We start from the raw sequence: 12636 nt of genomic DNA on the forward strand, positions 1-12636 counted from the left end.
ACACTGGAAGGCTGCTCCAAAAGCATCTGACTTGCCAGTACACAGCTCAGTGGTTAGACCTCAAGAGGAACTGAATGAAGAGAGAGAAAAAAAATCAGCATTCTGAGGATAAATTTTTGCCTCTGAGATAGGATCAGGGACTAAAACAAAAACAGTGAAATTCTGCTGGGGGCCAGGATTTTGGGGGAGCTTTTTCCCCAAAGCCCTGATATATAGAGAAGGAACATAGTTCCTGGTCTAAAACCAAGAACATGCTTGGCTAGGCCAATAAAGGTCTGGAACCAAGGACTCAGGGGTAGTTTTGATTTCAGGTCCTAGAAACACAAGGGGCTATGATTATGCATCCCAGTCTACCCTTTGCTCTGTCTCTTGAACTATCCTATGTTCATTTTGTGCAACATTGCATAATTAGCTTCCTGCTGACTTCATCCTATTGTTGATGGCTTTGTCTGTTAGACCCCCGGAAAACTCAGGCCTCCGGGGTCTTAGCCCAGGACCTCGGTCACCCCAATCACCAGGCAGATTCGAAAGCTTGCTGCAAACTGCATGAGGCTTTATTGTTGTTTAACGAGCTAACCCCATGTTAGCTTGGGTCTTTCATCCACCCACCATGGCAGATGACTAGCAAAGACAGTTAGAAGCACCTTCATAGAGATCTTGTAGGGCAGCATAAGGGGAGTATCTAGGGGTGCGCACAGGCTCAGGATTGGTGTCCCTTCAGGCTTGGAGGGCTTGCTCTGTGTTGATTGGCCAACTGGTTGTTATGGCCCATAGGCCCTCCCAGGATGGTTGCTGTGCTCTGTGCATCAGTACTTTGCACTTGTCCATAAAGCACACCCAGAGCCGTAAAGCATAGTGCAGCCAGCTAACTTCTGATTGGTTCCTTGCCACGAGTCAGGCATCTGACTTCTAGTGACTAGGACAAGGTCATGGCAAGCATGTGTGTAACCATTAAAGTCTCTTTATTCAAGAAAACACCAGGGCAAAACACAGGCCAGAGCTAGGTTATAGAACCCAGCAAGCACAGCCAGAACAAAAAAGGGGCTCGGGTCTCCACGAGCCGTCCTTAAGAAGCCTCCCTTACGTCACCTTGGCTTTCCTACACCACGCCCTTATGGGCAAGTCCCGGGTCCACCTGGTACCTGTCCCCGGGCGGGGCTAGGGTGTCTCCCTACAATTCCCCTTTTAGTCTAAAAGAGGATTAAAACTTAATAGTGCAAAATATCCAAAACTAACGATCATAAAGGTGAAATACAAGAAGATGCAATAATCTGCTATGGCACATCCTATGTCTATTCTAGCTAAGTCTTAAAGTCATGTGGAAAAAGTGTCTAACTTGAACACCTTCTTCCAATCCCAACTCTAAACAATAAGAAGGTCATTCTTAACTAGACTTATACTACCCTAATAAACAATAATGGGGAATGGGGGCGTAGCATATTCTAGGTTACTTCCTGCTGAAATGGGACGATGATAGTCATGTGGGGGCCCTGTGGAAAAAAAATGCTAGTACAGGGAAAGTCTCTAATGAGATATGTCTAGTCCATGTTAGATGAGATTTGTTGAAATCCTCAACTTGATTGAAGTCATTACTTGAGGTTCTGGTTGGAGTGTCAGTTGAAACGGAGTGAGTTGAATCCAGTGCAGTCGAGGAGGTGTAGTCCAATTCTTTTTCCGGAGCATGCAGGGATTGCTGTCAGGCTGGTTCTTGTTGGCTGTATGGGACTCAAACATAAGTGTCATCAGAGAAATGTTCACTTGTTCATGTATGTGTACCGGGAAAGGCAAACCTTGACGGACAACAATTATGAGAGGGTGTGGGCCTTGAAAGAAAAAGCCAAGAAAAGACAAAGATAGTCCTCTTATTCTTCATTTATTCTGTATTACGGCAATTGGCTTCTTGATATAACACAGAAACTTTTAAATGTTGTTAAATAACATGCTTGGATTTTAGAGTAGGAAAGCCAAATCCAACTCTAAATCCAGCATCGATTTAATTGAATAGGGACTAGGAAATGAAGAGACATAGAGTTATTCGAGAGACAGCTGTAAATTTTACCGTATGGCACGTTCCTTTTGTTCGATGGTTATAGCTACATTCTTTCCTTAAGTATCCACACATGTAGTGTCCTTTGACTTCTAGAGGGGGGTTCCTCAGTAAATACCTGTCAGTCATCCTTGTCGAGAGGGTTGTCTTCCTCAACTCGAATCTTGATCAATTTTGATGGTATCCAAAGATTTTCTTCTCCTGTGGAGACAAATGCAAAACCCCTACCCCAACGTAACACATGTCCAGGCTTCTATACTGAGGTCAGCACATCTTTGAAATACACTGGTTGGTTCAGTTTAGCAGTTTTTTCCATAGTCCAGTGTCTTTCCGCAGCTGTCTGTCCATTGTCATTGGCATTAAGAAAGTTTAACGTTAATAAAGCATTATGCAATCTATGTTTGGGGGGTTTCGACTTACCAGCTTGCCTATGGAGCATCTCCTTAAGTGTCCTGTTAGACCTTTCAACGACTGCTTGTCCTATAGGGTTGTGTGGTATACCTGTGACATGCTTAATGTTATAATATTTGAAGAACTGTTCCATTTTTGTGGAGACATATGCTGGAGCATTGTCAGTTTTTATCTGTGCCGGTATGCTCATAACTGCCATCACCTCCAGTAGGTGTGTAATAACGGAATCAGCTTTTTCAGAGTTGAGAGCAGTAGCCCATTGGAAACCTGAGAATGTGTCAATGGTATGATGCACATATTTTAAATTTCCAAATTCTGTAAAGTGAAAGACATCCATTTGCCAGATCTCATTCCTCCGAAGGCCTTTAGGATTACATCCTGCTGGCAGTGGAGTTTGGTTATAAAAGGAACAAGTAGGACAGTTTCTCATTATCTCCTTGGCTTGTTGCCAAGTGATGGAGAAGCCCTTCTTTAAATCCTTGCTATTTACATGATGTTTTTATGAAATTCTGAGGCTTCTAGCACAGTGCCAATCGATAAACGATCGATCTCTTCATTGCCTTGTGCCAGTGGGCCTGGCAGACCCGTATGGGATCTGATATGTGTAATGTACAGTGGGTTACTTCTGTTTCTGATTGTTTCCTGTAACGGTAAGAACAACGAGGTTACCTCAGTATTATTAGGGACGAATTCTGCAATCTCTATGTGCAAGACGACTCTCTCTGCATATTGGGAATCAGTAACTATATTAAGAGGTTCCATAAAATCCATAAGCACCATAAAAATTGCATATAATTCTGCTTTCTATACAGATGTATATGGACTTTGAATTACTTTACTTACCTCACCTGCTTTATAACCAGTCTTACCTGTTTTGTTAGCATCAGTGTAGAAGGTAAGAACTCCAGAAATGGGAGTTTGTCTTACAATGCGTGGAAGAATCCAAACTGCCTTTTTTATGAATTTAATTCTGTCGGTTTTGGGATAGTTGTTACTAATTGTTCCCAAAAAGTCGGTGAGAGCAATCTGCCAATATTCATTATCCTTCCATAAAGAGGAAATTTCATCATTAGTTAAAGGTACTATAATCTCTGCTGGGTCTTTCCCAGTCAACTGACGAAGTCTTAATTTGCCCTTTAAAATCAAATCAGAAATCTTTTCTATATACGTCTTTAACTTTTTGTTCTGCTTATGTGGCAGGAATATCCATTCCAATATAGTGTCTTCCCTCTGCATCAGAATCCCAGAAGGGTATTCTCTGGATGGTAAGATATCCAGAATGCAGTCTAAATAAAGGTTTATCCGATCTACATGCACATCCAATATTCTGTTTTCTACCCATTGTAGCTCTTTTTCTGCCTCAGCAGATAATATTCGTGGACTGTTTAAGTCCTTATCACCTTTTAGTGCCATTTTTAAATGCTTTAAGTCATGTCCTTCCACACCAATAATCGTCTGTAATTGAGAAATTTCTCCTAGTAGCTTTTGAAGACTGTTAAGAGTTTGATAACTGTCCCTTCTAATTTGTACATTTTGAGGTCTGATTCTTTGTAAATCTATCTTATATCCTAAATAGTTAATAGAATCTCCTCTTTGTATCTTTTCTGGGGCAATTTGTAAACCACATCTAGGCAGAACCTCCTTTACCATTTTAAACATACGTTCTAAAGTTTCCTCAATAGAATCTGCTAAAAGAATATCATCCATATAATGATAAACAAGAGATTTTGGAAATTTTTTACGAATTATTTCTAAAGGTTGTTGTACAAATTGTTGACACAAGGTAGGGCTATTTAGCATCCCCTGAGGTAAAACCTTCCATTGGTATCTCCGAACTGGCTGTGAGTTATTAAGAGTTGGCACTGTAAATGCAAACTTCTCTCTATCGCTTTCCAGTCTTTCAGGTCAATTACTATGATTGGCCATCCTTTAGGTATTAAGGAAGGCAATGGCATTCCAGGCTGTAGAGCGCCCATAGGCTGAATTACCTTATTTATGGCTCTCAGGTCTGTCAGCATTCTCCAGTTACCTGACTTCTTCTTGATGACAAATACAGGAGAATTCCAAGGACTGGTAGATTGCTCTATGTGACCAGCCTCTAGCTGTTCCTGTACTAACTTTTCTAGATCCTCAAACTTTTCAGCCGTCAAAGGCCATTGCCCTATCCAGACTGGTTCATCTGTAAGCCATTTAAATGGCAGGGCCTTTGGTTCCTCTGAAGGCCTGTCATTTGTATTTAGTGTCTGTACAGCCTGGATAGTTGGTAACCATTTTCCATGGCATCTTACATGATTCTTTCTACTATCCAGCGATTGTCTAGAATTCGTATCTGACACTGGAGGGATGTTAATTTGAGTATTCCATTGCTGTAATAAATCACGACCCCATAAATTTATAGCAATATCTGCTACGTAAGGTTTTAGTATTCCTTTTTGTCCTTCCGGTCCATTACAAACCATCCAGTTAACACTCCGTCGAACTCTAGATAGAGTTCCAATTCCTAAAAATTGTACATTTGCCTCTTTAAGTGGCCATTTTTTTAGGCCAACTTTTCTGAGTGATAATAGTCACATCAGCTCCAGTGTCCACTAAGCCAGAAATAACTTTATTATTAATTTTAATTTTCTTTTTTTTTAAAGATTTAATTTATTTATTACATATACAGTCTGCAGGCCAGCAGAGGGCACCAGATCTCATTCAAGGTGGTTGTGAGCCACCATGTGGTTGCTTGGAATTGAACTCAGGTCCTCTGGAAGAGCAGTCACTGCTCTTAACCGCTGAGCCATCTCTCCAGCCCTAATTTTAATTTTCAACTGAGGCCTTTTATCATTAATAGAAGCTTGCCAAAATATGCCTTTGTCATTTTCACCAGTCACATGTGATTCTTCATCACTATTTAAACTACCCTCTAGAGCAGTATCATTTTCCACCATAGGCAAGGAACTATCTATTCGTCCTGCGAGAGATTGTCTTCCACTGTTACTGGGAATGATCGAACTGTTCTTGGGGCAGGGGCCTGTTTGAGGCCCCCTTCCGAGTTTCCTGACACCAATAAGTTCCCCTGAAAATCGCTAGTTGATCTGCATTCGTTAGTCCAGTGTTTGCCCTTACCACATCTCCTACATAACCCAGAGGGCAATGACCTGTTGCGTGGGGAATCGTTAAAATTTCTCTGTCTACAATTTTTCCTTATATGTCCTATTTTACCACAGCTGAAACATCTATTCTCCTGATGCCTCCATGGACTCCTGGAGCGTGCTCTTCCTATGTGAGGCTCTGGGTCATGGTGGCGATGAGCACTGGCCTCTCGGTACCTGTGAGCCCCTGTAAGGTACTCTTCCTTCCCAAGTCCTTCTGTTGCTATCTTTTCTAATCTCCTGTTGTTTGTTGAAACCTCTTGGGACAGCTTCTTCTGCCAAGATTCCAGCATCTTGTATGTTACAGTCAACATGGGCAGTATGCAAAACCCATTCTTCTAGTGGAGCTGATCTGATCTTTAGAGGCAAAAGTATTCTTTTGCACATTGGGTTTGCACTGTTGTAAGCTAAGCTATACACAATTGAATGTTGTATTGTTGGATCTGCTACCTGTTTGTCTACTACTCTGGTCAATCTGTCTAAGAAATCTTTAAATGGTTCTGTTTGTCCCTGTTCTATTTTTGTAAAAGCTTCTAGTTGTTCTCCTGATTCACGAACCTTGTCCCATGCATTTAGTGCTGCTGTCCTGCATAGGGACAGCATATGGTCGTCATATTCAGACTGAATCTGTGGGTCAGCATAAATACCTTCTCCTAGGATTTTTTGGAGGGGTGCATCAACTCCATCCCTGGCGGCTTGCCATTCTAGGAGCCCGCCTTCTTCCCTGAATAATGCTCTCCATTCAATTAAGCAGGAATTCTCGAGGACAGCTGATGCCAATCCTACCCAATCTGCGGGCGTCACCCTGTTAAAGGTGGCCCATGAATGCAACAGCTGTTTTACATATGGGCTATGAAGACCATATGAGACAACCGATTCGTTAATATGCCTAAGATCCTTTCATTGGGTTGGTTGCCACGTATATGCTGTCTGCCCCGGGAGTGTTTTTTAGATGGTTACTTGTCCACCACCATGGCCGGGTATACTAAAGGTGTGTGTGTAACCGCTTTAGGGTGATTGAAATACCTTCTCGAATTGTGCATCTCGGATCGGAGTGAGTCAGTGTCTTCTTGTTCAAGATATGTCAGCCTGGTCAGAATTTCCTCACGAGAGGCTTTAATCTCATCCACCATAAAAGATTCAAGGCGTGATGCAGAATCCACGATTTGCTTCGACAATTCTCCTGTAAGATTTTCTAGATGAGTAATACATTCATCCCTAGCTAGCATTTGGGTGGCCTGGAAATAGCCATCCAGAGATTGAAATTTAGAATCAATGTTGCGATTAATCTCTGCCATGAACTCGGTAGACATTTCCAGTTTGGCAACCCTGGTCTGTAACTCCTCCTGTAAGTTTTGAAACTCAGTTCTAAGTTCATTATAGTCCCTCTCACATTTCCCAGCTATTGATTTAGTGGCATTATCTGATTGTTGAAGCCTATTCTGGGTCTCTTGTACCTTAGTAACAAAGGAATAGGAGAGAAAGCCTAGCTGAGTTTCTAAGCAGCTGCATACTGTCTCCAACGATTCACAGTTTGCTGCCTGCCTAGCCATTAAGGCATCATGGTCTGTAGCCTGTTTAGTTTGTAGCATCCCTAAACTAGATTTCAGTTCCTCATGGTCTGTAGCCTGTTTAGTTTGTAGCATCCCTAAACTAGATGGGCTGTAGTCTGTTTGATCTGTAAGGTCTGAATAAGTTCCTGAATCTCATCACGGTCCTTTGCCTGATCGGCCTATAAAGACTCTAAGATGGAGCATCTGTCTACTTTTATGCTGTTATAAATGTGCTGCACTTTAGCTTGAGTAGTAGACAGCTCTGCCTGTATCGTACAGAACATTGAACGGAGCCCATCATCCAGTTTTTGTTCTAACAGCTCAAGAAGCAATGAATAGGTAAGTTTTGATTCATTTAGAGCCTGGCTACGTAAGGCTTGTATGTCCTGCAAGTGGGTGGAGAGATCAAACTTCCTTCTGTTCCTGAGGAACAACGACACGTGAATCAAGAAAGTCACAGCTAACAAAACATATAAACCAATATTTTGCAAGTCAGCCTGCTCCTCCAGCAGTGAATGCATATAAGCATAAGATATGTTATACATGTCTAACTGCAAAGGAAATGCAGCCATATTTATTGGTAATTCCATTTCCAGTTGCAGTAACTACATGCCGGCCAGCAGGTGGCGCAGCGCGTCTATCTAGAGTAGGATCTGACTCACAGAAATCTGCTTTTGCCTAAGAGAATGTACCTGTCGGGTATTTGCGTCAGGCAGGTGGCTGTGCCCACGGCTAGAGTTGAAAAGCTTACCCTGACAGGGTCTTGCCCAGCAGACAGCGGCCGCAGGTGTAGACAGGCATGCGGGAACAGGGGAATGGTAGCAGCGCGAAGCGGTGGGGTGCTTTCCCTGTGGATGAAAGCTGAAAACCCTCTGCTGTGCGCGCAGGTAGCTCCTGCGTTCAGGCCCTAAGCGCACACAGGTAGCTAAAGTGAGTGCTCGGGAGAACTCTCCAGGCAGCCAGAGGGCCAGACAAAGCCGGGCCGGGTCTCCTGCGGGCGGGCAGGCAGGCGGGCCTCACGCTGGCAGTGTGGAAATACCGCAGCGAGAGTCAGAGGTCCCTGCGGCGCGATTAGGCACCAGTTCGGCATTGGGGCCCCAGGAAGGAGAGGGCGGGGGAGGGGATGCGCCGGACCTGGCAGGCAGTGGGAACTCAGTGGATTCTCCTGGGTGCCCCGTGGGCTCTTCCCAGGTCGTTGGGTTCGTTTGGGCGCCACCTGTAACGATTAAAGTCTCTTTATTCAAGAAAACACCAGGGCAAAACACAGGCCAGAGCTAGGTTATAGAACCCAGCAAGCACGGCCAGAACAAAAAAGGGGCTCGGGTCTCCACGAGCCGTCCTTAAGAAGCCTCCCTTACTTCACCTTGGCTTTCCTACACCACGCCCTTATGGGCGAGTCCTGGATCCACCTGGTACCTGTCCCAGGGCGGGGCTAGGGTGTCTCCCTACACATGTGTTACTGTCATGGCTGCCGAAATGGGGAGCTGGTCCCTTCAACTCCAGCTTTCCTGTCTTGTTTATTATTTCTCATCCTCTGGCCCTCCCTCTCAGGAACCTGTCACTGAGGAACGATCTGTTGGTTCAGGTCAAAATTCCAAGTTGTATGTGTGCCTCACTATATTTTTGTCAGGTGGTTTCCACTGTAGCCCAGGCTGGCCTCCAACTCTAGGAAACCCTTCTATTTTCCAGTAGGACCCACCATGCCAGCTGTTTGTGTTTCTTTAGTCCAGGCTGAGTTGAAACTAGCAGTCATCCTTCTGCCTCAGTGTCCTGACTGCTGGAATTATCAGTGCAGTGTGTACCTGTCAGGAGCCAAGTAAAATTCCATTAGAGGATTTCTTAAGGTCCATACCTCTGGGAGCTCTGGTCTGCATTGTATTGCAGATGCTAGCTGATTTGCTGTTCACTGGCATAGCCTCAGTGGAGAATGTCCCCTAGTTTTGCATCTCTAGAGGACTAAGCATTTGAATAGGCCTGCACCAAGGCAGAGGGCTAGGTTTACCTGACGAGGGAGGCATAGGAGGAGGAAGAGGAGGAGAGGTCTACAGGAGGAGAGAGCCACTGAGATGGGGCAGAAATAGCCTTGAGGTCATGGAAGCACCATTAGAAAGCAGCCAGGAAGATGCTGAATAAAGGAGAGACTCCAGTTTTGCAGCATGGAACTGAGAGCTCTCTAAAGATGACAAGATGCCTGTGTCTGGTCTTTATTGCCTTTGGGTTGCTAGGAATTTCCAAGTCCACATTCCCCTACTCAGGCTGAACCTCAAGGCTTCTGTGGTTTGGGGCTGAGACATGCCAGGCCCCGACAGTACCACTGTGAGAGGCTTTCAGTTGGACATCAACGGGCTAGTGCTGGGTCCATCTAAACAATTCTAGGCACTCTTCCAGGTAACCCACACTGTTTTGACACTAGGGTGGATATCACCCATCCACAGTTCTGCTCTGAAGGGACTTGCCTCCAGCAGCTTTCTGGGCTGCAAGGCTTGCAGCTTAGCCTTCGGGACTCACTGAGCTTCCTGGCGGAGGTCAGCTGCCCCTCTGTGGCAGTGACATACTGTTCCATCTGCTTGGCTCCTTCCTGCTCCAGCCAGCTTAGTCTTGACAAGAGGAATCTCTTTCTCCTCTAGGCTCTTTCTCAGGCACTTGAATGCTTCCCAGATCTTTTCTAAATGCACCCTGATCTGGAGACAAGGAAAAGTGATCCAAAGATGAGCTTGATCCTTGACCGAGCATTGTTTGCTTTTTAGTTGTATAAAGTTTATATTGAGGGACTGCAGAGTTCTCTCAGTGACTCTTTATCTCTCAGCCATTTCTCCGGCACACACCACTATCTATAGTATATACATATGAGAGCTCCCCCTGATGGTGGAGGCATCGTGGTTCTTATGTCACAAAGGAGCCAAAGTTTTGTCAAATTTATAAAGTGGATTCCCTCACACAGAGAATGATAGAAGGGGCTAGAACACACAAAGAAGAATATTCAGAAACTCATGCCCCGCCCCACCTTTATATTTGGGCTCAGTCGTTGAATATGACAGTTGACCAAGGCTAGGGAAATCTTTTTGTCACCTATAAAGGCCTAGAAGGTTTAGAAAAGGGGGCTCACTAGCTCCTCATTTGTGGTCTCATCTCAGTCTTTGCTGCATTTATAATTCTCCCTGGCTTGGGCGTGGGGGCTGGGAGAGATGGCAGGATGGGGCAATAGGGATGAGAGGGTGGTCAGGTTCATGGGGCTGTGCTAACGGTATGACCCAGTCTAGTCTTACTCGGCTCTGACTCCCAGGCCTGGTTGAATTTTGACTTTGGAAAACAGTCCTTTAAGAGGAGAGGGGAGTGTAGTGACAAACTGGAGGGAGATAGTGATGTGAACTGGCCTATTCCATAGCAGGCATCAGAGCCAAACTGGATTTTTAAAAAGAACCCAGCACAGGATGGAAGCATCAATCTGAGTTGTCATCACCAGGCATGGTGGAAAACACCAGCAATTCCAACACTCAGGAGGCTAAGATGAGGATGGACATGAGTTCAAGGTCAGCCCCGGCTACCTGAGTCCCTGTCTAAAGTAATCAAATTAGGAGGGCCAGGCAGTTGCTGCTAAGCCTGGCAATCTGAGTCTGACCCTGGGGACCCACATGGTACTAAACGAGAGAAAGGAGTCTTGCAAATTGTTCCTGACCTCCCCATATGTATACACAAACCAAATAATTAAATTAGTGTAATTTAATTTCTAAGAATAACAAATAAGTAAATAACAGAATAAAAGCATTCTTCCATGGTACATTCCCAGGTCTCTACCACCATCACCCCTTATTTCTGTGGTCAATATTATGAGCTTCTCTCAACTCCCTTGAGTCAGAAACCACTCACCCAGTGTTACCCATGGGCTCCCTGCAGGGTGGCAATGACCTCTATCTCCAGGGACTTCCCCATGAGATGCTCTGCTTCCTGCAGAGAGCAATGCTGAAGAGCATCTGTCCAAGAAAACAGGCCCCAAAGTGACAGTGGAATGGATGGGAGCACAGGCAATGGGAGTTCATGGTTTCAATGATCCATTGCCATTTGAGAGAGAAAGAAAAGGGAAGAGAGTCAGCAGGTATCCTCCAACACAGCCTTCACCTGCTGAACTCTATCGGTAGCAGAGTGGACGGAAGTGGGGTGCACCTGCATGGCTAGGGACAGGGGGTGGGGTGGGCTGGCCCACACTCAGGGAAGCAGTTCTGAAGGTGGATGAGATTGCTTCCTCCACCCCATGTCCCGTTTCTGGCACCTGAAATCTGTAAGATTCCAATGCCCTTTCCTAGCTCCTCCTAACTCTGGTCTCTAACCCCTTTCTCTTCTTTCCTTGATCCTGTTCATCGCAGACAGGGAAACTGAGAGCAATCATTCAATCCTGACTGAGAGGGTGTCCTGTACATTAGGAAACTTTGATGAAGTACTGTCTCCATCTTTCCCCTGCCGGGTCAGTACTGTGGATAAAGAGAGCATTGCAACCTACAGACCTGGAGGTCCCCTCTCCTCCCTGCAGGAAGACCAGTGTGTCAGGTGAGACTCCTACCTGAGGTGGGTAACTCTGGATTATCTTTCTCAAACCGGCACCCTGGGAATTGGCAAAAAATAAAAAGCAAACTAAACAAAACCCCACAAAGTTTAGTCTTGATAACCATAAGCTGCAAATTAAAAGCAAACACCTATCAACCATCAATAATACCAGGACACCCCCATTCCTTGGGAAGTATAGACTACTTTGGTTTTCTGCATGACAGGTGGAGTGAAACCCTCCACAAGGTGGGGAGTGAGAACCTCCACAAGCAAACTCAGTAAACTCTCCTCAACTCCCAGCAACTCCTCTTGCACAGAAACTCTCCAGGAATCAGGGAAGCCCCCAGTTCTGTCTAACCCCTTTGGAAGGCATGAAGTAGTTTCCAGCTATTGGATAAATGAATGTGCTTGTCTGTATCATTTATTGGTTGGCTGATTATGATGTTTGTTTTTTAGTGAGGCCTCACTATATAACCTTATATAGCTTAGGAATTGCTGTGTAGACCAGGATAGCTTTGAACTCACAGCAATATACCTGCCTCTGTCTCCTGTGTGTAGGGATTAAAGGCATGTGCCACTAAGCCTGGCCATATTTATTGTAAAATATTAGGGAGCAGCTTCTACAAATTCTGAAGATGGGTGTGGTGGTGTACGCCTTTAATCCCTTCTCCTTGACCTCCTAACACTTCTTTAATAAATGATTTTTATCCTACCCCTCAAGGTCAGACCCTGACAGGAAAACCACAGGCCTCCTTCACAGGGTCTCTGGTGAAGAACCGTTTTAAAAGTAACTGTAAAAACTACAACTGGGGCTGAAGTGCCAACCCCCCCCCACCTCCACCTTGTCAGTAACCCACACACAACTCCAACCACAGAGGATTCAATGCTCTTCACATGAGCAATACCTATACTCACACATATATCCATAATTAAAATTAATAATATATAT

The sequence above is a fragment of the Cricetulus griseus genome (genome assembly GCF_003668045.3).
Source record: "Cricetulus griseus strain 17A/GY chromosome 1 unlocalized genomic scaffold, alternate assembly CriGri-PICRH-1.0 chr1_0, whole genome shotgun sequence".
NCBI lineage: Eukaryota > Metazoa > Chordata > Mammalia > Rodentia > Cricetidae > Cricetulus > Cricetulus griseus.